Consider the following 23,076-nt stretch of genomic DNA (forward strand, 5'->3'; position numbering starts at 1 on the left):
CAAAGGTCAAGAACATCATTAAAGTCAAACTACCAAAGCTAAAGAATATATGCAATCAAATCCTGCATGCCCGAAGATTACCAACTAAAAGAGACCCCAGAAAAAACATCCCAAGACACATCCTAGTCACAATGATGAATCCCACATATAGAGATAGAATTCTGAAAGCAGCAAGACCGAAAAGAGAAATTACATTCAAGGGAACATCCTTGAGATTTACAGCAGACCTGTCATCGAAAACACTCAAGGCCAGAAGGCAGTGGTGGGACATAGTGACAAAACTCAATGAAATAAATGCTTCTCTTAGAATACAGCACCCAGCAAAACTCACTTTCAGGTTTGAAGGAACAATACATGGTTTCACAGACAAACAACAGCTCAGAAACTTTACAGACTCAAAACCATTCTTAAAAAAAAAAAAAACTGAATGGCCTACTTTAAGACAAGACTGACCAACAGACACACCAAACTTCGATATAAAGATGGCACTAACTCCCAGGACAATTCTTTCTCTTAATGTCAATGGACTAAATGCACCAGTTAAGAGACACAGAGTGGCTAAATGGATCAGAAAACTCAATCCAACCTTCTTATGCCTACAAGAAATGCACCTCAATAGTCAGAATAAACATAGACTCAAAATAAAAGGCTGGAGGAAAATCATTCAAGCAAACAACACCCATAAAAAAGCTGGAGTGGCCATACTAATATCAGATGATGTAAACTTTATACTTAGGAAAGTTGTAAGGGACAAAGATGGACATTTTGTAGTAATCAAAGGATACCTACAGCAGAAAGAAATCACTCTCCTAAACATATATGCACCAAATGAGGGGCCAGCAAAATATTTAATAAAATTGTTGAAAAATCTGAAAAATAATATCAATAACAACACAATAATTGTGGGGGACCTCAACACAGCATTGTCAACACTGGATAGGTCAACCAGACTGAAACCCAACAAGAATATACTAGACCTGAACAGAGAAATGGAAGAAAGAGGCCTAGTAGATATATACAGGACACTCCACCCACAGAAGCCTGGATACACATTCTTCTCTAATGTACATGGGACATTCTCCAGAATAGACTACATGCTAGCACATAAAATATACCTCCATAATATCAAGAGGATAGAAATTTTGCAGGCTACCTTCCCTGACCACAAGGCCCTAAAATTATATATGAGTTCCTTTCTCTCGACATCCCTGCCAGCACTGCTTGTTCTCATTCTTTGTGATGTGTGCCAATCTTTGGGGTGTGAGGTGGTACCTCATAGTTGTTTTGATTTGTATCTCCCTGATGATTAGTGATCTGGAGCACTTTTTCATGTGTCTTTTGGCAAAGTGTCTGTAAATCAGAAAAACAATGAAGTGTCATTTCATGCCATGGAGACTGGCATATATCACAAAGAACAAAAACAACCACTGCTGGCATAGATGTGGGATTCCCACTGCTATTGTGACTGCCATATATTCCAGCCTTTGATGGAAAACAGTATGGAAATTTCTTTAAAAACTGGACATTGAGAATGAGAGAAGTAGAAAGCCTGTCTCAAATACAGGAGGGAGGGTAGAGAGGTGGGAGATTTGGGGCATTGGTAATGAGAATGTTGCACTGGTGAAGGGGGTGTTCTTTATATGACTGAAACCCAACTACGATCATGGTTGTAATCAAATTGTATAAATAAAGATATTTAAAAAAACTAGACATTGAGCTTCCATATGATCCAATAATATCACTACTAGGGATATAATCTATGACTTAAAAAACACGACATTGGTGATGGGAATGTTGCACTGGTGATGGGTTTTGTTCTTTACATGACTGAAACCCAAACACAATCATGTATGTAATCAAGGTGTTTAAATTAAAAAAAAATCCATTCTTAAAAAAAAAACACAATACAATACTCCTCACTTCTATGTTCATAGAAATGATTTTTACAATAGTCAAAATTAGAAAACAACTCAGATGCCTGACAACAGATGAGTGGCTAAAGAAACTAGTATATCCACAGAATAGAATACTATGCAGCTGTTAGAAAAATATTAAATCACAAAAATATAGATGGATGGATATGGAGACTATTATGTTTGGTGAAATAAGTCAGAGGTAGATAAATATATACTGAATAGTCTCACTCATATGTGGGATTAAAAAAAACCTAGAGACAGTATAGTAATAATACCCAAACAAAACAGAGATAAGGGCTGGAAGAACCATACATGATATGAATCTTACCACAAAAAGTGGTAAGTGTAATTAGAGAAAAATATTACACTAACAACTACAAAGACAATTATATAGAGAGAAATACAAAGCCTGTCTCAAAGAAAGACAGGGGATGGGGGAAGAGGGGAATGGAGGACCCTGGTAGTGGGAAAGTTGCACTGGTGAAGTGGTTTGTGCATTTTATGGCTGAAACCCAGTTATTAACATTACAATATTATTATTCAAAAATACAACTCAACATTTTTTAAATAGTAGTCTAACATTTAGGTTTTGAGTTAGTCAAGGTAGTGCAGAAAAAATGTAAGAGGTAACTATGATAGACTTATTTAATAATTCTAAAAACTATTATTTAATATGTAATAGCATGCTTTTATTACTTAAAATTTAAATGCTAAAGTGCTATAAATAAACTTATTCAATGATATTTTATTGAACAGCAAAGATACACTAAAATCTGTGTTTATATAAAAATAATAAATTTGAGGAGCCAGAACAATAGCACAGCCATACTGCACTTCCCTTGTGCATGGCTGACCCAGGACAGACATAAGTTTGGTCGCCGGCATTTCATATAATCTTCTGAGCCAGGAGTGATTTCTGAGCTCACAGTCAAGAGTAACCCCTGAGTCACTGGGTATAGCCCAAAAACCAAAAAGGGATAGATGAAAATGAAGGAGGAAATGGGGAAACACCTTTGTTTTGAGTAATTCAGGGTGTCAACTAACATTTCTGAAAAGAAAAAAGGTATTAAAATGTTTGAGCCAAATTAGCATATTTACTAGAGAAAAGGAATCTCCTTTGCTTAAGGGTAACAACCCAAGTTTCTATAACTCCTCATTCCTATGTCATGGATGAAGTTCACTGGTGTCTTGCATTATACTGATTTTGTTTGGTCAAAGTGTGTTTGAGGCCACATTTTGTTTGGTCTTAGCAATTCTAACATCATTATAGTAGTTGCTATATTTTATCCCATCTATTGAACTCCCTAGTGTGCTTATTGGCTGGATTTTAAAATCCTTAACTATCAGTGTTTAATAGAATAGAATATTTTTTCTTACTCTAAAGTTATTGAAAATTAATGCATTTTTAAGAATACAGCCGTGATTCATTTATCGGCTTATTATTCAAAGGAATGTTTTAGCTTTTATATTTGTTCTTTTAGCTGTTTCATTTTTGTGTTGTAGAAGAAATTGTATTTAAGATTTTATTTGGGCATTCAGGATATAGAATTAGGAAGCCTTGGGCAAATTATCCTGTTTTCTCTGAACCAATGTATATCTGGCTATAGTTATGTAGAAAATGACATTAGAAGTGAGCATGGGACAATTTATCTTCACTATACTATTTGCTGGATTGGCCCCATAAACTATATAATATGGTTTAGAAATCCAATCCTCATAAAGATTTCTTTTATATTACTTCCCAAACAATGCCTATCTTGAGTAATGAAATAAGTTTCACAGAAGTATACATCAATACACAAACTGAAACCCCACAATAGCTATGAGGTTTCTTAAGAGCTGTATTGCAATATGAGAGAAAATGTGAATTCAGCTTCTATATTACAATTTCTTCATTTGTAAAATAAGAATAATACTTATCTCTCTCTTGGGTTATGTAAAATTAATTAGAGTCTTATGTAGTTCCCTAAGAATCATGAATGAAAGTGACTCTACAAGAACAATTTCTTATTGTCATTCCTAATGACAAAAGTAAAGGAGTTTCTCTTTTTACTTATTGACAATTTTAAATGCTATGGATGATTGCATATTTTAAAAATGTTTACCCTGATGAAATTTTATGAAATGCAATGTAAGTTATATAATTATTGTAACGGTCATATTGTAATAGAACTGAGTTAATGAAATTACAACTTGAATTTTATCTCCTTATATTTGTATGACACTACAAATAGTGCTTGCATAATTGTATTAATATCCTCTAGATTAATTTTATTAATTGAATTCTTTATTTAAACACTATGGTTACAAAGTTGTTCATGACTGAGCTTCAGCTATACTATGTACACCCCCTTAAAAGTGCCCATTTCCTACCACAGAGGTTCTCAATTTTCCTCCTCTCTGTCTCTCTCTCTTTATAATATATATATATATATTTACATATATATATGTCCCTCATCTTTTTCTATCTTTTTTTAGACACTGTGGTTTATAATACTCTTAATAAAGGGGCAGTATGCATATATCATTATCTCCTTTCAAGTCTCAGATCTTGTCCAGAAAGATAAGTTTCTACTGGCAATGTTACAGGGTTCTCTCCTTTACCCTAAATGCAGTAATCCACTATATGTGGCAAACTTTCTATCAATAACTTATCCTGACTCTCATCTCTATTGTCTCGAGATATTATTGTCATATTGTCTTTTCTGGATATTATTGCCATATATATGCCATCACAAATGAGCAAGATCATTCTATGTATATTTCTATTTCTCTGACTCTATATATCCATGTAAAAGCAAATTTCCTTACTTCATTTTTTTAACATCTATGTAGCATTCCATTATGTACATGTACCAAAGATTTTTTCACTCATCTGTTTCAGGTTCTTGGGTTGTTTTAAGATTCTGGCTATTGTAAATAGTACTGAATGTAGAGGGCTTTTCTGTATGGTATTTTTAAGATCTTAGGGTATATATATCAGAGCTAATTGGGTCCGGCAAGGTGGTGCTAGAGGTAAGGTGTCTGCCTTGCAAGCACTAGCGTAGGACAGACTGTGGTTCAATCCCAGGCACCCCATATGGTCCCCCCAAGCCAGGGGCAATTTCTGAACACTTAGCCAGTTGTAACCTCTGAGCATCAAATGGGTGTGGCCCGAAAAACCAAAAAAAATATCTAAAAAAAATTTTTAAAAAAGGCAAAGGATTCTTCTTTTTAGCAGATTATTTAGGATTTTCTATATATATTAACAATTAGTAATAATGAGAGCATCATTTCTTTTACATTTGGTATTGTTTTAATTTCTTACTGTGCAATTTGTTTGTTCAAGATACACAATTAGTAAAAAAAAATAGTGAGAGTTAACAACCTTAACTTGTAACTGACTTGAAAGAATAAAAATTAATTTTTCACCCTTAAGTATGACATTGCCTATATTGTCACAGATATTTGTGAGAACTTTTAGGAAAATTAAGAGTGAAATTTCCTGTTTGACTACATGCACAAACATCAACCTCCTTCCTGGATTAGGTAGACTAGATTTCCACATGGTAGAAGTTGTTAAAAATCTTATCACCCAACTAAATTTTCAGAACATTTATTAACTGACTTTGCACATTTGTGTGTGTGTGTGTGTGTGTGTGTGTGTGTGTGTGTTTTGGTCACACACGGCAAGGCTTAGTGAGGTTACTCCTGGCTCTGTGCTCAGAAATTGCTTCCGGTTGACACACCAAATGGGATGCAAGTATCAAACCTGTGTCTGTCCTGGGTCAGCCGCATGCAAGGCAAATGCCCTACCACTGTGCTAATACTCCAGTCCCAGTTTTGCCCATTTTCTAAGTGTGAAATAGTACATTGTTTTCAGTATTTTCATATACCAAATTATTAACAAATTTTGTAATATTTTCACAAATTTTATGAGATTTTTGTATAACTTCTTCAGTAAATTATTTGAGTGTTGCTGTTGCTTATTAGATTTTTTATTTATTGATTCATAGGAGTTATTTTGTGTGCATTCTGACTATATGTATTATATAGGGTTTTTCATTAATTGTTGGTAATGCTTGGCAATTTTTATATTTTAGAAATTTTTATTAATCTTTAATGAAGAAAAATAATTTTCTTGAAAAAAATTTATAGTAAGAGATGTAAAACTGTGTGAGAGAAGATCTGAAAAGGCAAGAATACATGTTCAAGAATGAAAAAGGGCTTCTCCAAAGGGTAACAGGCATAAAACATATATTTATAAACCCATCTTAAGTATTATGAATATGTATTTTGAGAAAAAGAGGCTTTATTATTTAAGATAATTTCCTTTTGATTAATCTATATTGCCTCTTAAGAATTTGAGAATTTGGGCAAATTGTATAGTGATTTAATTAAGTTAATTTTAAACATAGAAAGTAATATATTTTGTAGTTATATATAAAATGCTAAATGGAATCGGATTGTTTTCTTTACTGACATGTACATTTATGTACAAACTTTTCAGTAAGGAACTTATGTTTTTTTTTATGTATCCTTTATTAAACTTTTAAACTAACAAATTTATGTAAGTTTAACTCATTTACTACCCTAAAGAGAAAATGTATAAATGCTTATCTGTTAATAAAGAATGTTGACATGATTTTGCATTTTTCATTTGTTTACTTAATAACCTAGAAAATCATTATTGTCTTTTGAACTCGATCTCTAATTACATAAAAGTTATACTTTGTTAAATTATAATTTATATTCTTATAACTTTTTGATATAAATTATACAAGTTATTCTTTAATATAAGTTATATGATTTATAAAGTATTTATTGTTGATTGTACATATTTTCAGAATATTGTTTATTGATCATGGTATCCCTCAGCACATGATTTTAGATTATTTTAGTTTTATAATATACATTTAGAATCTTTGTGTTAATTTCTATATAGATTAATCAACAAACAATATAATTATAGGTTAATTACTGTTGCTATTTTCTAGTAGTCATTAAAATATCCAAAATTCTTTAAGATTTCAAGACAGTTTCTCTTCTACAAAACAAAATCCAGTTTGGGTGCCCTCAATCTCTTCATTAAAATCCTGGAAATATCAGTCCAAACAATAGCATACCTGAAGTTTTGTCGTATCGGTGCCTCTGCAGAAGAACCATAGAATAATAGTGGAGCAGGATAATTGGCAAAGCAGTGATTTTGGGTGATATGAGAACTGGGCGTGACTTTAGCAGGGTGAGGACTTGGCCAACCCTTTCTTTCCAAGATTGCCAGTTTTCAGCTGCATGGGCAGTGTACCTACAATTTTTTGAAACTTGGTTTATATCTTTTTCAAGAACAAAATTGTCTATAGTGTAGGCAGGGTACAAACATGGCAGCTGAGTTTGTGGAAAGTGTTTCATCTGCTAGGACTTCCAGAAGTATTAGAAGTTGGTGGAGAGGGTGCTCAAACTCATTCATAAAAGATCTGGTGATATCAGCTCAAATCCCAGTATACCTGGAATATTGGTCTGATTGGTGCCTGTTATCTAGTATATCTAGTTTATTGTAAAGCTAGTTTAAAAAAACAGGGAATAAGAAATAGATATTAAAATATATTATTAGTTCTTTTATTGATTATGAATTACCATGATGTAATAGATTCATTTCACTATATTACCCTTCATGAATAGGAATCAGGGTAAACAAACTATTGATAGTTTTAATAAATGACACATTTCTTTAAAGTAAACTTATAAAGTTCTTGAGTTTACAGCCTCTTTTGAAGCATCAATAAGAAACAGAATTATTAAAAAGCATTTTGAAACAAAAGAGAGGCAAAATAAGTCTTTTTAGTAATATTATAAAATCAAGTCTTTCATCTAAATATTTATTAGAAAAATATTTTTATGAGAGGAGATATCCAAATTTTCAACATTGTTTTATATAACTTACTGATACTCAAAGTTAACAGCATATTGCTAATAAGCATAGTACTTGAAGTTAAATAACAGAAAATTTTCTAAAAGTTTTATCACGTATTAAAATCAATTTGATCAATTACCACAAATATATGCAACATAAAAAGAAAAGAAAAGGCTGCATTTGCAATTTAAAACTATCAGGCAGGTGTGTAATATCACATGTCTGCAGAAACCTATTTATAAATGCACATTTTAATACCAACTCATTGGCCCTATTCATTAAGGGGAAAGTGCTGATTAGAAACAATTTTAGTTTTTTTTTCAGTGCACCCCAAGAGTTCTTTCAAAAAATAAATTTTTCTCATTAGATCATTTAGATTCATTTTAATGAATTCATAAATTTTGTGAGTTCATAAATATTTCTTTGAGATGGTTGCTTAATCAGTAAATACATAACATAAAGGTACACAAATTTATTTAAGTTGCATTTAACCTATAAATTCTATATTTATTAAATGTATCTCTATAATAATTTTATTTAAAATAAAAATTTAATGAACAATGAATCTAGTAATTAATTGTACATTATGTTTTCTGTTAGATTATAAACAAAATAAGATGCTAGTGAACATCGAATTTAACTTTTAATTTAAATTTTATAAAAATTGCTGAGCCTTATGCATTAATGTTATTCTTTTGAGATAGTTTTTATTTTTCTCCAATGTTTCTTTTTAAAGAACATATTGCTATTAGAATTATTATTCATCTGACACCGATTGCATATAAATGTGTATTTGACTTTATAATTGGAGCTTTTAAAGTTAAAGTGGTATATGATTTGATTTATGTTAAAACACACACATTTATAGCAGTGTCAAAGATTAAAATAAAATTGAGATACTTATGATCCACCATAGGAGTCATCATTGCAGAGCCAAAAAGGAATGATGAGCCTGTAAACAAGAAAGGTAACTATGGGAATGAAAAGTAGAAGATAGAGCCCCAAAGTATTCAGGAGATGGAATTAACACGATGTGCTGACTGATTGAATGTGAGAGATGAGATAAATGGATGTGTTGAGGATCATAATGAGATTTCCTAGCTTGGGTGATTCACTGAATAGTGATTTCATTAACTGAAAGGAAAAATAAAGAGGAAAGAGCAATTTTGGAGTGGAAGGTAACAGCTTTGACCTACAACATGTTGAAACCAAAGTCTCTTGTATCTACAAAAAATACAGCTAGTCAAGTCATTTTATAATACTGGACAATATCACATGTTAAATAAGTACTCTTTCTTGAAATAAAAAGTAGATCAGCAATAGGAGAAAATACTTACAAAATATATATCTAAAAAGGATCACTATCTAGCAAATAGCAAATGAAAAGGTACTCAAACATTATTTATTAAGAAATACAAAGAACAACATTATACTAACTCACATATCAGAAAGTTAGTTATCAGAAAGACAGGAAATAAATGGACTGGAGCTATAGCACAATGGGTAGGATGGCTTGGACTTTTGTCTTGCATGTAGCTCGTCTCATCTGGCTCAATCCTCAGCATCCCATGTTTATGGTAGTCCGATGAGCACCTTTTAGGTATTCTTTTAGGTATTCATGGGCATTTATTGTTCCATATAAAATTCAGGAGTGTTCAATATACTTCTTTGAAATAAGTCTGAGGGCAGTAAAGTGTGGTTCCAAAACAAAACCAAAAACAACAAAAGACATGATAAAACAAATACTGACAAGAGTGTAGACAAAAGGAATCTTTCTAATATGACAATATTAATGAGTGAGAGAAGTAGAATGCCTGTCTAGAATATAGGCAGTGGTGGGGAAAAGGGGGGATGGAGGGCATTGGTGATGGGAATGGTGTTCTGTTTATTACTGAAACCCAACTACAATCATATTTTTAACCATGGTGCTTAAATAAAAATATTATAAAAAAGACTAAAGCCAAAGTAAAGAGAAAATATATTAAATAAAATTCTAACTTAGCCAATATTTTATATTGTGCAAGAAACTTGATTCAGTACATATGACAAGTAGTAGTATATCTGCATACTTATACTTTTGGGCTTTTACACTCTAAATTTATTCCATCTGTAAGATTGGTCTTCCAGCTAGAGGAAAGTAACCAATAACTAAACATAAAAATACCTAATTGCTGAACAGGTAGTATGTTTTGAATTACAAATAAGATTTTTTCCTTTAAGAGAAAATGAAGATAAATTCTGCTTTATAAAAACATTGCATCTGACAGTAATTAAACTGCTATTAAGCTTGTTGTTTATTTTTTAAGTTCAAATTTACTTAACAGCCATTAAAATCTAAGCTTCTGCATTTGCCTGTAGTGCAATTCTTCTGTTTCACTGTGGTTCACAGTAGGGATTCCAACCTCACAATAATGACAAGTTAATATTAGAAGAGTCTTTAAGTCATCAGAGAAATTGAGATATGAAAATATCTTTAAAACTCACACTTATATCTGCAGGAATTTATCATTGTCATGCATAAACGGATTCACATAATTTTATGACTTTTTAAGATTCTTCATTTTTTGGAGATGTTTGTAATGAGTCATACTCCTCCTCAGCTTAATAACAAGTAAGTCATCAATTTAGGATGTAGAGTGTAAACCTGATCACTGAACGGTAGTACATCTGTCTTAGGTATTAGCCAAACACCCTCCCAATATTATGTTTTATAAATATATTATTTTCAAGTGATTACTATAGTGCTCTAAAACATGAAGAGACCCTAAATGAAATAAGAAAAACCAACATAATTTTTAAGAACTATTAAAAGACCTACATGAGGTCTCATGGTAAATAATTGGTAGAAAGTCATTTTAAAGATAGTTACAACAGAAACTGGAGTTAATTCTAGTCTGAATTTTGTAAATAAAATTGACATAAAAATTCCCAATGTGTATAAAGTTTTACTTGCTTATTTTAAAAGAGCTTTACAAAAGTAGTATAGCAAGTAACTTGCTTGCTTTTCAAGCAACACACCAGGGTACCTAGCACCCTATTTGCCCCCCCCCCCCTCCAGGCATCACTAGGATTGAATCCTATGTGTAGAGCCAGGAGTGAGCCCAGTATAAATAAAAATAGTTTGGGATTTACTATGTTTATATCTAAGCCTCATGCTGGTTTCTTGATAAGTTTTTGCTAGTTTATGCTTAACCAGTCCTTGTGCTAAGTTGACCTCTCACTGTTTCACTCTAAAGGTTCACATCTAGCTTGGTCTGCTGCTAATGCTCCAACAGGGGCTCCAAGCAATACCTTGGAGGTTTTTGTTCCTTTGACATTGTTTTAAAGACTAGTGCAAAATTGATTCTTTCCTGCCATCTACCAAGGTGCTAGTAAAGGGTCAAAGAGAGTTGCCTGCACTGTGTCCCCTTTTTAAATGCCATGATTACTGCCCCTTGGCTATTTCCATTATCTATTTGACAGGGCACCTGAGATTTAAAATGGTCGATTGTTTTTACTAAGTTACTTGGAGTCCATCTCTTTTCCCTTTTCCTAAAGTATAAAAACAGAACACAAGAAATTAAATTCCAGCCAATCCACTTAAATGGATACTTAAAGAGTAGCTATAATAATGTACGTTGTTTCCATTTATCTAAGGAAAAGTAAAAAAAAAATAGTTTTTATATCTATGCTACTATATGTGAATAGATGTAGTCCCCCTTTATTAAGACAGAATCAGATTTATCACAAAGCAGACACAAGCACAACTGAGAGACTTTCTGAAAGTTGATCTGGTTAGGCCAGTAGAATTTCTGCTTTACTCAAACTTTCTGTCTGCAGATTGACGGATTAAATGAGGAAGGACATAAAGAATATTCAAGTAGATTATACAAGTGATTAAGAAAAATATGGGGATTAATTGTAGCATTATCATTTTAAAATGTAAGTGAACATTTGCAAATTCTGAAGTAGGATTTATGCAAAAATTTGGACCCTCGGACAAAATCAAATTTTAAAGAGACTGTTCTCCAGATTAAAAAATATCATTAACACTGTGTTTAAAACATAGATCCAAATTGATACTGAACAGAGATTCTTCAAAATTTCAAATCAGAGATCCTTCAAAATTCTCAGTGGTGAAGGAATTAGAAAATAGTGAAATATCTGTAGTTTTGTTACAACAATTTTTTTAAATTGATAAATTGATAAATAGGCATTATTTTATGTGCAGATGTATATACTAGAAAAATTAATTGTTCAGATTTCTTTATTAAAACTATGTGACAATTCCATTAATATCTAGAGTCAGAGTAATTGGTCAGATCACATATGAAGCATTTTTTAATGTAAACTATTTTTAAAGACCATGTATCACGTAGTCAAAATAGTTGATCATAAGACACAAGTTTCTAAGTAAGTGGAATAAAAATCACCTTATTCTGCCTCACAAATTGAGGGTGAAATAATGAAGGGCACCAAGACCAAACAGTCATATGAACATTGAGTATAGAAATAAAAAATGATCAGACTCGAACACCAAATCCAAGGCCAACTACAACAGAAACGATACCCAATCTACAAGGCTAGACACAGAAGAGACCACTTATACTAGCAACCCGGGGGAGGGGGTGGTGATGGGGGCAAAGGAGTGGCGATATGGGAGACATGCTGGGAACAGTGGTGGAGGGAGGACAATATTGGTGGTGGGGATGCCCCTGATTCAATGTTACTATGTACCTAAAATACTACTGTGAATGATTTGTAATCCACTTTGGTCAAAATAAAAATTATTAATAAAAAGCAATGTTTTAGTGAAAATATAAATGAACACATAAATAAAAAATATTTAAAATAAAGGAGAAGAAGAAAAATCTTGAAAATTATTCTAGTTAGTAAGGTGATCATTAAGTCATTGTCAGAAGGTTTACTGCTAGTCAATGATTTACTTTGTTACTTCCTTTGTTTCTGAACATGAGATGACTTCGGATACACTTTGGTATCTACATTGATTTGTTCCTTTGGAGATAAATCACAAACACATTCAAGGCCTTAAACACTACGAATTTACAAGCACAATTGCTGACGTTGCACTTTTGTGGTATATTTACTGCTTTCAGAAGTTCAAGAAGGTAGGGATAGGGTGCCAGCACTCACTCAAAAAAATGATCCTGGTGATGTCAGTCCAAATACAACCATTCCTGGAATTTTGGCAGACTGGTGTCTTTAAAGAGAGCTGTAGATATGTGGTGAATCAGGGCCATTGGCAGAACAGAAATTGTGGATAATGTGTGCAGAAGACTTGGATTCAGCAGGGCAGGGACTCGGCCCTCCCTCTCTTCACTAGATTACCAGTTTTACATGGCCAGGTACATATATCTTTTTTGAGAACAGATTCTATGGAAATGGCTAAATGTATACATGATAACATCATTTTGCATTTTGAAATAATAAATAAAAAGAAACTTATGTTTGTTGTTAATCAAGAAGGACTTTACAGTAATCGTTTTAAATGCCTCCTCTAATATAAATAATTATACCACATTTTTACTTTAAAATGCTAAAGGAAGGCAATAAATTCTTGAGCTGTAATCAAAGTTCTTGAGATGTAATAAAACCGAGAGATGGGATTTGAAGGAATTACTCTTTTAAAGATAAGAGTAAGATAAGAGCTTTGCCTGGCAGCACAACAAGCCTGAGAAGACTGGGGCCCCTAGAAAGAGAAACTCCAGCAGAAACACAGGACAGAAAGGAGTATCAAAGAAAACCATTGGCTACTCTCACTTCTTCCCTTGGCAGCTACTCTAGCAATTGGATTTTTGCATAGGTAAAAAGTCCACATGAACAGGTTGCAAAAATCTTTTAAAAGTCAATTTATATGGTTGTTTGGTTGGTTAGTTTGGTTTGGTGGTCACACCCAGTGGCTCCCAGGGGTTACTCCTGGCTCTGTGCTCAGAAATCACTCTTGGCATCCTCAGGGGACCATATGGGATGCAGAAGATTGAACCTAGGTCAGCCCAGAGCAAGACAAATGTCCAACCCGCTGTGCTATCACTCAAAACCCCTAACAGTCAATTTAGAACAAACAAAGGTGCTTGCTTGCTTAGCCCCATGCACATGTTGCCAGAATGCATATGTCACCTGCATCTCTCCTCCTGAAATATTTACTTTCCTATTTTAATTCTGAGACATCTACCAGGACACTCTCTGTCTTTGGAGAAGCAGGAATTCTCTCTGGGTGCATTGCATTCTCTCTCTTTCTTACACTCTCCCATCCCTTCCTGAGTACCTTCACTATGTTTTTACCTTCAATGCTCTTCTCTTAAATATCTTTTATGTGAGGGAAGGCCAGAGACTTGAGTAAGGACCAGAGCTGACATTCCTTTTCTTGCCAGAGAAAAACCCACAGTTCTAGATCTAGATCTCCCCAGTCATTTCTAGGTGGCAGAGTTGGGAAAAGAGAAAGCAGTAGACACTCTTCTTGGATCTATAGCATCTCTCTTTTCCTCTCCACTTCACATAAGTCACCAGGGGACCTCCCATGACATCAATAGGCATTTTCAAAGTTTGTTTTGATTTTTGAAACTTTTCTTACTTAGTTGAAACCAAAGAATTTTTCATTTATATAGAACTGAAGACAAACTTTTAGAAGTATCTCTGTTATATCTTATGGAGAAGTAAAATATTAGATTATGCTATAAATACTACCAGCAGTATGCAGAAATAATGCATTTAATATAAGGAAGAGAGGAGTTTTAAATGTGCTATTTATCCACCGCTTTTCCTATAGATTGAATAGAATTTGTAAGTCAAAAGAGGCTAAATGAAAGCCAGGAAAGGTCAAAAAAAGTAACCAAGATAGAAAATAGAATAGGTAAATGTACCCCTTGGGAAAAACAGAACAGGAAAAGCATAAAAATAATGGCTCATCTCTGAGTCTAGAGATATAGAATTCAGTGCCAGATTTGGTCTTAAACTGTGTTAAGTAATTTGAATAAAGGATTTTCTATTGTAAATATGCATTTAAGTGCCTCTACTTTAGAGAAGTGTTAGTCATTGATTGCCAAGTCTAATAGTGGTACTATCTAAATGACATTTGCTTGGCACAGTGCTCATATTACAACTGAATGAGCTTCTGCCTATGCTCTTATGCTTATATCACAGGAATTTTTTTCTTCTTTTAGCTGGTTTAAGAAAGGAGAGCGAAGAAAGTCTTTTCAACAAAAGAAATGACATTTTATGCCACAGTTGGAACTTAGCTAGTATGAGAAAGGAATGAACAAATAAAAAAGCTTTAGAGTTAGGAGACTCATAATTTTCTATTTTCTTTATTATTTAATGATGTGCAGGCTTAAATTTAAAAATATTATATAATGTTCTATAACAATGTGTTTTTACAATTTGTATTTGTATTTCTAAGATATAAACTTTAGAAAGCATCATAAAATTTAGAAATCATGACTCTAGAGAGTTATCATACAATGTCCTTTGTTTCCCCCAAAGTAACCTGAGTACTGCCCTGAAAGCTATAGCTCTCAGGTGTGACTTTTTAGCTCTGGCAGATTAATCCCCAACATCTCAGTATCTGAGCAGCACTAAATCTTCAGGCACTCACTCACTCTAAACTACCAATCAGGTGGATTGAGAACACTGCTTAGCAACCCACCCACAAAGTGCTTTTATGAACTGTAAAAAATATAGTTATATTTATCTATGGAATAGTAAGCTTTCCAAATACATGTCATGCCTTTATAAGTATTTGATAATAACAAATATTACAAATGCTTCCCGTGGGAGCCTTCAAATAATGCTGGTGAAAGTAAGATTAAAAACATATATTTGTACTTTGCTTTATATATTCACATTTTTTATTCTCTTGACTTCATTTAGCTTATTCTTATTATATAATGGTGGAAATAGGCAGTGAAGTATAATAATTATATCATTTATGAAGGGGAAGCTAAGCAAGTGAGAAGTTTGACAAGATACTCTGGTGAATTCTGATATTAAAATCTCTACTGTTAATTTGGCTTTATAGTGACATCAATATTATTGTTTTATATTTATAACAATGCTACACTATACTCACCACAAAATGCCAGTGTCCTTTCACTATTATCCCTAAATTTCTTCCAGCACTCTCTTTAAAATCTTCAGATCACTTTCTGTGCTTGCTACTGCACAGGAATTAGGTAATCCTTAGCTTTATTACTCTATATTACACAAATGATTAAATAATCTTGCTAATGGATACTGACTATCTTCTGGAATCTTGAAGATAGTATGAAAGATTAGTGTGTCAACTACCAAATGCCTGCAGTGTTACAACTCTTTTATTTTACAGATCTGGTTGGTACATTTCTACATAATGACTTTGGTATAATTGTTAGCACCCTAGAAACAGGAAGTACCACATCTGAGAAACCAATTCTAATCAGGGTTCTGTTTCACTCTGAAGCTCTCCTTATTGTCTCACTGATTGCAGTCGGTAACTACATCATTTCTGTGAATCATCTTGTTGTTCATCTACACTGTCTGTCAGTTTCTTATGCAGTAAACTGTATCTATCTATCATCTATCAATCTATCAATCTATCTATCAATCTATCTATCTATCTATCTATCTATCTATCTATCTATCTATCTATCTATCTATCTATCTATCTATCTATCTATCATCTATCTATCTATATCTATCTATCTATATCTATCTATCTATCTATCATCTATCTCTATCTGTTCTATCTATCTATCATCTATCTATCTATATACCCATTTATTCATCTATTTATCATTATCTATCTGTATCTTCTATCTATAACAGCATGTATTTATTTGATTGTTTTTTATTTGAGGGCTACAATCATCAGTGCTCACAAATTACTTCTAACTTTGCATTAAGAAATAAGTTCTGGTGGACTTAGAGATCATATATGGCACCAAGGGATGAGACAGTTTGGTTGCATGAAAGGCAAGTTCCCTCCCTGTAGTAAATCATTGCAGCCTCAAGAAAACATTTTTATTGTCAAATGAATATTAAAATGTAATGGAATTCTCAGCTAATTTACTAAAATATTACAAGTGCCAATAAAATAAAAATATAATAAGTAATGAAAAGTATGTATAATTTATATGTAGTTACATATAAGCAGATAATTCTACTTCATAACACAAATAAATAATAACCAGTCTTAGGTAAGAAGACAGGACAGCACTATATTATATGTCATTCAAGGTTTATCCTATCTTTACCAGGTATTTGGAGTAAACATCTATTTTTAGCTTCTTTTTGATCCAGAAATAAAATAAAAATGCACCTTGTCATTGTATTATAATAAGAAGTAATTGTATAAATTGAAATAATTTCACTAAAATGAGGCTATTTATGTCTCAGGAACACATTAAGAAAGAGATATCATCTCTGATGTTTAGACTTCAAAGATATGATTCCAGGTTCTTGAGAAAGACATTCCAGGATTACAGAACTGACCAAAGTCTAAAAAAAAAAAAAAAAAAAAGGCCTAAAATAGTCTAAAAAAAGTTCTTTAAAAGGAATTAAATTCATTATAAAATCACGCAAAAGTGCTTACCATTAAAAATGTTCTAGGGAAAATGCTCTAGAAAGAAAAGGCAAGGAGGAAAATTTCTCTCTCTTATTAGGGAGGAAGAACTAAGTTTCTTATTTTAAAATTGCATGTTTAAATTTAAATTGTATATAAAATAAATATATATAATATATATAATATATAAATGTATATAAAATAAATTGTATATAAAATTTTATGTATATTAAAATTGACTGTATATTTACATGTCTGACAAATTTCCACCTAGAAGAAAAGTAATGGATCTCAGACCATTGCTATCCACTCTAGCTAGTGACTGTAGTCAAGCAAGGACTCTAAACAGATCAGGTGGAACCAGATTCCTTTGTTGACTGACTTTGCTCCAGGTTTTTTTGACAGTTAGCCTAAACTTTTCTTTGACAGCCCTGGCCTCTTAGGAGGCTTCCACTCAACCTTTATCTCTGTCTCTTATGCTCAAGGATAAGACTTCCCAGCTGTCTGAAGACTTTGCCAGCTTTACATGACTTACTCAATTTTTACTTTGAGGCAGTTTCTAATAAATAATTCTTTTAAATTTGATGCCATCTTGACATTTGCATAGTCCAAAAAAATATCACAGGAAAAGTTGTACTGAAAAGAAGAGCTTCATGGAGTAGGAAACAATTTATAAATAAGAAGTTTATCTGACCACACAGTGTATAGAGTAAGATTTATAAAAAGGTAGTTTCATCCAGTTTTATGTTGACTATGGTTAGGATGACCTGACAGACTCGAAGTATTTAGTTTTACAGGGAAAAAATTAAGCTTATTTATATGATGGGCATGTACAATTGAGACAATGTATTAACCATACATAATCACAGTCATGTATAGAAAGCAGCAGGAAAAGACTATTAGTGCTGCAGTTTCTCAATGGTTGCTATGAAATAGATGACAAGTAGCCAAGGAAGCTCTATTGCATAGTGGACAATCACTACTCTGTCCCCTAAAAGTGTCCTTGGTCTTAGTCACTTCTAAGGCATTCTTTGTTCCAATCAAAGCTGTAAGAATGTTTTCCATTAGTTAATACATTGTCTAAACAATAAGCCTCCTGCTAAGTAATATATGTATATATTGCATTAATATATACTATTATACATTATTATATATTATATATATTATGTATATAAATTATATATATAGTTCTTCCTTCTAGTTTCATTTCAGTTTTGGCGAAAAAGAGGAGGGAGATTAATGTTTCAAAAATATTGACTTTTTATTGCTTGGGAAAAATTATAATGACAAATTATGAGCAAATAAAATAAAGCAATTATTCTAGAAAAGCACCATTCAGTATTAGTAATATTATTACCCTATAATCTAGCCAATTTACCTAGACTGCTTGACCAGTATAATACAACATTATATATTCTTGTTTATTTGTGAAGCTTTTATTATACACTTGGAGAAGTTTTGAGTTGTATATGTAATAATTTGCCCGAGCTAGGGAATCCTATTTTCACAAGATATCTTTTTGTTTTTCTATTTTTTTTTATTAGTTTTGTTTTGTTTTTGGGTCACACCTGGCAGCACTCAGGGGTTACTCCTGGATCCACTCTCAGAAATCGCTCCTGGCAGGCTCTGGGGACTATATGGGATGCCAAGATTTGAACCAATGACCTTCTGCATGAAAGGCAAAAGCCTTACCTCCATGCTATCTCTCCGTACCCAAGATATCTTATTTTTAATGTATAAAATCATATCCATGAGATTTTTTTCTTTTTATTGTCAATTTTTGCTTTCACCATTCATATGTTCTTCTCAAAAGAGTAAATGACTTTTAAAAGTTCTATACGCTTTATTCCTTTATGCTGCTTGTATTTCACTGGCTATTAATTTTCATAAATTATGTATGTGTGAGAGGGGGAACAAACAGGAATACAGGAGTGCTCAGTAATTTCATTGTTTTCTCCTTATAATACGAAAAGGTGACAGAGCATGAAAACCGGCAAGACTTTGCAAAAGCCGGCTCCCTGTGTGTGACACCAGGTGGGGAAAATCCACGAAAGCACACCGGCCCAGTGGGGCCCAACTGTGAAAAACTGTGAGTGTGACCTGTATATGTCTGTCTACTGTCCTCTTGCGTGAAACTCTTGAGAGTGGGGCAAAAAGAGGCTCCAGAAAACTCGCTCGCCCAGAAGCCATTTTCAGGGAGGGACTACAGAGCATGAAAACCGGCAAGACTTTGCAAAAGCCGGCTCCCTGTGTGTGAAACCAGGCGGGGAAAATCCACGAAAGTACACCGGCTCAGTGGGGCCCAACTGTGAAAAACTGTGAGTGTGACCTGTATATGTCTGTCTACTGTCCTCTTGCGTGAAACTCTTGTGAGTGGGGCAAAAAGAGGCTCCAGCGGAGCATGGCCACGTAGCAAAGCTACGCAGCCGTGCACTCTTTCTAAGGAAAGAACACCATTGCAACAAGAAGGAAAAATTACACTAAGAATGGTGCTATATCACAGAAACAAACATTTCTCTCTGGATTGTCTTCTCTGTTACATGCTCGGGCCTAAGACTTGACCCAGTGTGAGGCTTCATCCACTGAGGACTCCCCTCACTTAGAGGCAAGTCAGCCCATCCAGAAAGGGAGGAGCCAAAGGAGTGTGCTGCCTGCATCATATAGACAATGAATATCACCACAACACGTAGAAAAACCCACAATACAAGTGTGACAATGGGGAAACAACGCAGGCCAGCATCAGACATAGAGAATGAAGATGACAATTCTGAGGACCAGATAATGACCAACCAACTAATAAACCTCTCAGATAAGGACTTTAGACTAGCAATATGGAAGATGCTCAAAGACCTCCAAGAAACCATGGATCGAGTTGAATAGAACACTAATAAGAACCAAGAAAATATGAAGACAGAAATCACAAAACTCCAAACTGAAATAACATGTCAACTAACAGGACTAAAAAAGTCAGTAAACGAAGTGAATGACAAAATGGATAAGCTCTGGGACAGGGTATCAGAAGCTGAGAATAGACTTGGTGCTGAGGAAGATGAGATACATAACAATTCCACACAGCAGGAGAGATTGGACAAAAAACTTAAAGCAAATGAGCAGACAATGGAAAAATTAGTCAAAGAATGGGAACAGATGAAAATAGAAGTCTATGATAAGATCAACAGAAACAACTTAAGAATCATTGGAGTCCCAGAGACCCAGGAAGAAAATTTCCAGGAAGAATCAACGGTCAAGAACATCATTAAAGAGAAACTTCCAGAGCTAAAGAATATATGTTATCAAATCCTGCATGCCCGAAGAGTACCAACCAAAAGAGACCCCAGAAAAACCACCCCAAGACACATCCTAGTCACAATGACAAATCCCACAGATAGAGACAGAATTCTGAAAACAGCAAGATCAAAAGGGGAAATCACGTTCAAGCAAGCTTCCCTGAGATTTACAGCAGACCTGTCACCAGAAACACTCAATGCCAGAAAGCAGTGGTGGGATATTGTGACAAGACTGAATGAAATGAATGCTTCACCCAGAATACTATACCCAGCAAAACTCACTTTCCGGTTTGACGGAAGAATACATGGTTTCACAGACAAAAAACAGCTCAGAAACTTCACAGACACTAAACCAGTCTTAAGAGAAAAACTGAAAGACCTAATCTAAGACAAGACTACCCATGAGACACACCTAATTTCGAAATAAAGATGGCGTTAAATCCCAGGACAATTCTTTCTCTCAACGTCAATGGACTAAATGCACCAGTTAAGAGACACAGAGTGGCTAAATGGATCAAAAAACTCAATCCAACCTTCTGCTGCCTACAAGAAACGCACCTGAATAGTCAGAACAAACATAGACTCAAAATAAAAGGCTGGAGAAAAATTATCCAAGCAAACAACACCCATAAAAAAGCTGGAGTGGCCATACTGATATCAGATAATGCAAACTTTATACTCAGGAAGGTTGTAAGGGACAAAGATGGACATTTTATATTAATCAAGGGGTACGTAGAGCAGGAAGAATTCACTCTCCTAAACATATATGCACCGAATGAGGGACCACCAAAATATTTAATACAATTGTTGACAAATCTGAAAAATAATATCAACAACAACACAATAATTGTGGGGGACCTTAACACGGCTTTGTCAACACTGGATAGGTCAACCAGACTGAAACCCAACAAGAATATACTAGACCTGAGGAGAGAAATGGAAGAAAGAGGCCTAGTGGATATATATAGGACACTCCATCCCCAGAAACCTGGATACACATTCTTCTCCAATGTACATGGGACATTCTCCAGGATAGACTACATGCTGGCACATAAAACATACCTCCATAAGATCAAGAGGACAGAAATTTTGCAGACTACCTTCGCTTACCACAAGGCTCTGAAATTATTTGTGAACTCCAAAGGGACTCAGAAGAAACACTTTAACACCTGGAAGTTAAACAGCCTCATGCTCAATAACCAGTGGGTCCGAGATGAAATCAAGGAGGAAATCAAAAAGTTCCTGGAAACAAATGACAATAAAGACACAAACTATCAGAACTTATGGGACACAGCAAAAGCAGTACTGAGAGGAAAATTTATAGCTTTGCAAGCACACATCAGGAAGGAAGAAGGAGCTTACCTGAGTAGCCTAATGACACAGCTAATAGAACTAGAAAATGCTCAACAAAAGGACCCAAGAATAGGAAGACAGAAGGAAATAACAAAGCTGAGAGCAGAAATCAACGAAGTGGAAACCCAAAAATAATCCGAAAGATCAACGAAAGCAGAAGTTGGTTCTTTGAAAAAATAAACAAGATTGATAGACCACTGGCAAACCTAACAAAGAAAGAGAGAGAGAGAAACTTGATAACTCGTATCAGGAATGAAAACGGAGAGATCACTACTGATATGACAGAGATTCAAAGGTTAATCAGAAACTTTGAAAAACTCTACGCCACTTAAAATGAGAACCTGGAAGAAATGGATAAATTCTTGGACTCTTATAATCTTCCACGGTTGAAGGAAGAGGATGTAGCATATCTAAACACCCCCATCACCATTGATGAAATTAAAACAGTAATCAAATGTCTGCCGAAAAACAAAAGCCCAGGTCCAGATGGTTTCACTAATGAATTCTATCAAACTTTCCAAGAGGAACTACTGCCAATCTTGGCAAGACTCTTTCATGAAATTGAACAAACAGAAACACTTCCAAATAGCTTTTATGAAGCCAACATCACCTTGATAACTAAACCAGACAGAGATGCTACAAAAAAAGAAAATTACAGACCAATATCGCTGATGAATGCAGATGAAAAGATCCTCAACAAAATCCTGGCAAATAGGATTCAATGCCTCGTTAAGAAGATCATCCGCTGCGATCAAGTAGGTTTCATCCCAGGAATGCAAGGCTGGTTTAACATCCATAAATCTATCAACACAATACACAACATCAATAACAAGAAAAATAAAAACCACATGATCATATCAATAGATGCAGAGAAAGCATTTGATAAGGTACAACACCCATTCTTGATCAAAACTCTCAGCAAGAGGGGAATGGAGGGAACCTTTCTTAGTATAGTGAAGGCCATCTACCACAAGCCAGTGGCAAATATTATCCTTAATGGAGAAAAACTAAAAGCCTTCCCTCTAAATTCTGGCACAAGACAAGGCTGTCCTCTCTCACCACTCCTATTCAACATAGCACTGGAAGTACTTGCTA

Source organism: Suncus etruscus, chromosome 13, assembly GCF_024139225.1.
Source record: "Suncus etruscus isolate mSunEtr1 chromosome 13, mSunEtr1.pri.cur, whole genome shotgun sequence".
NCBI lineage: Eukaryota > Metazoa > Chordata > Mammalia > Eulipotyphla > Soricidae > Suncus > Suncus etruscus.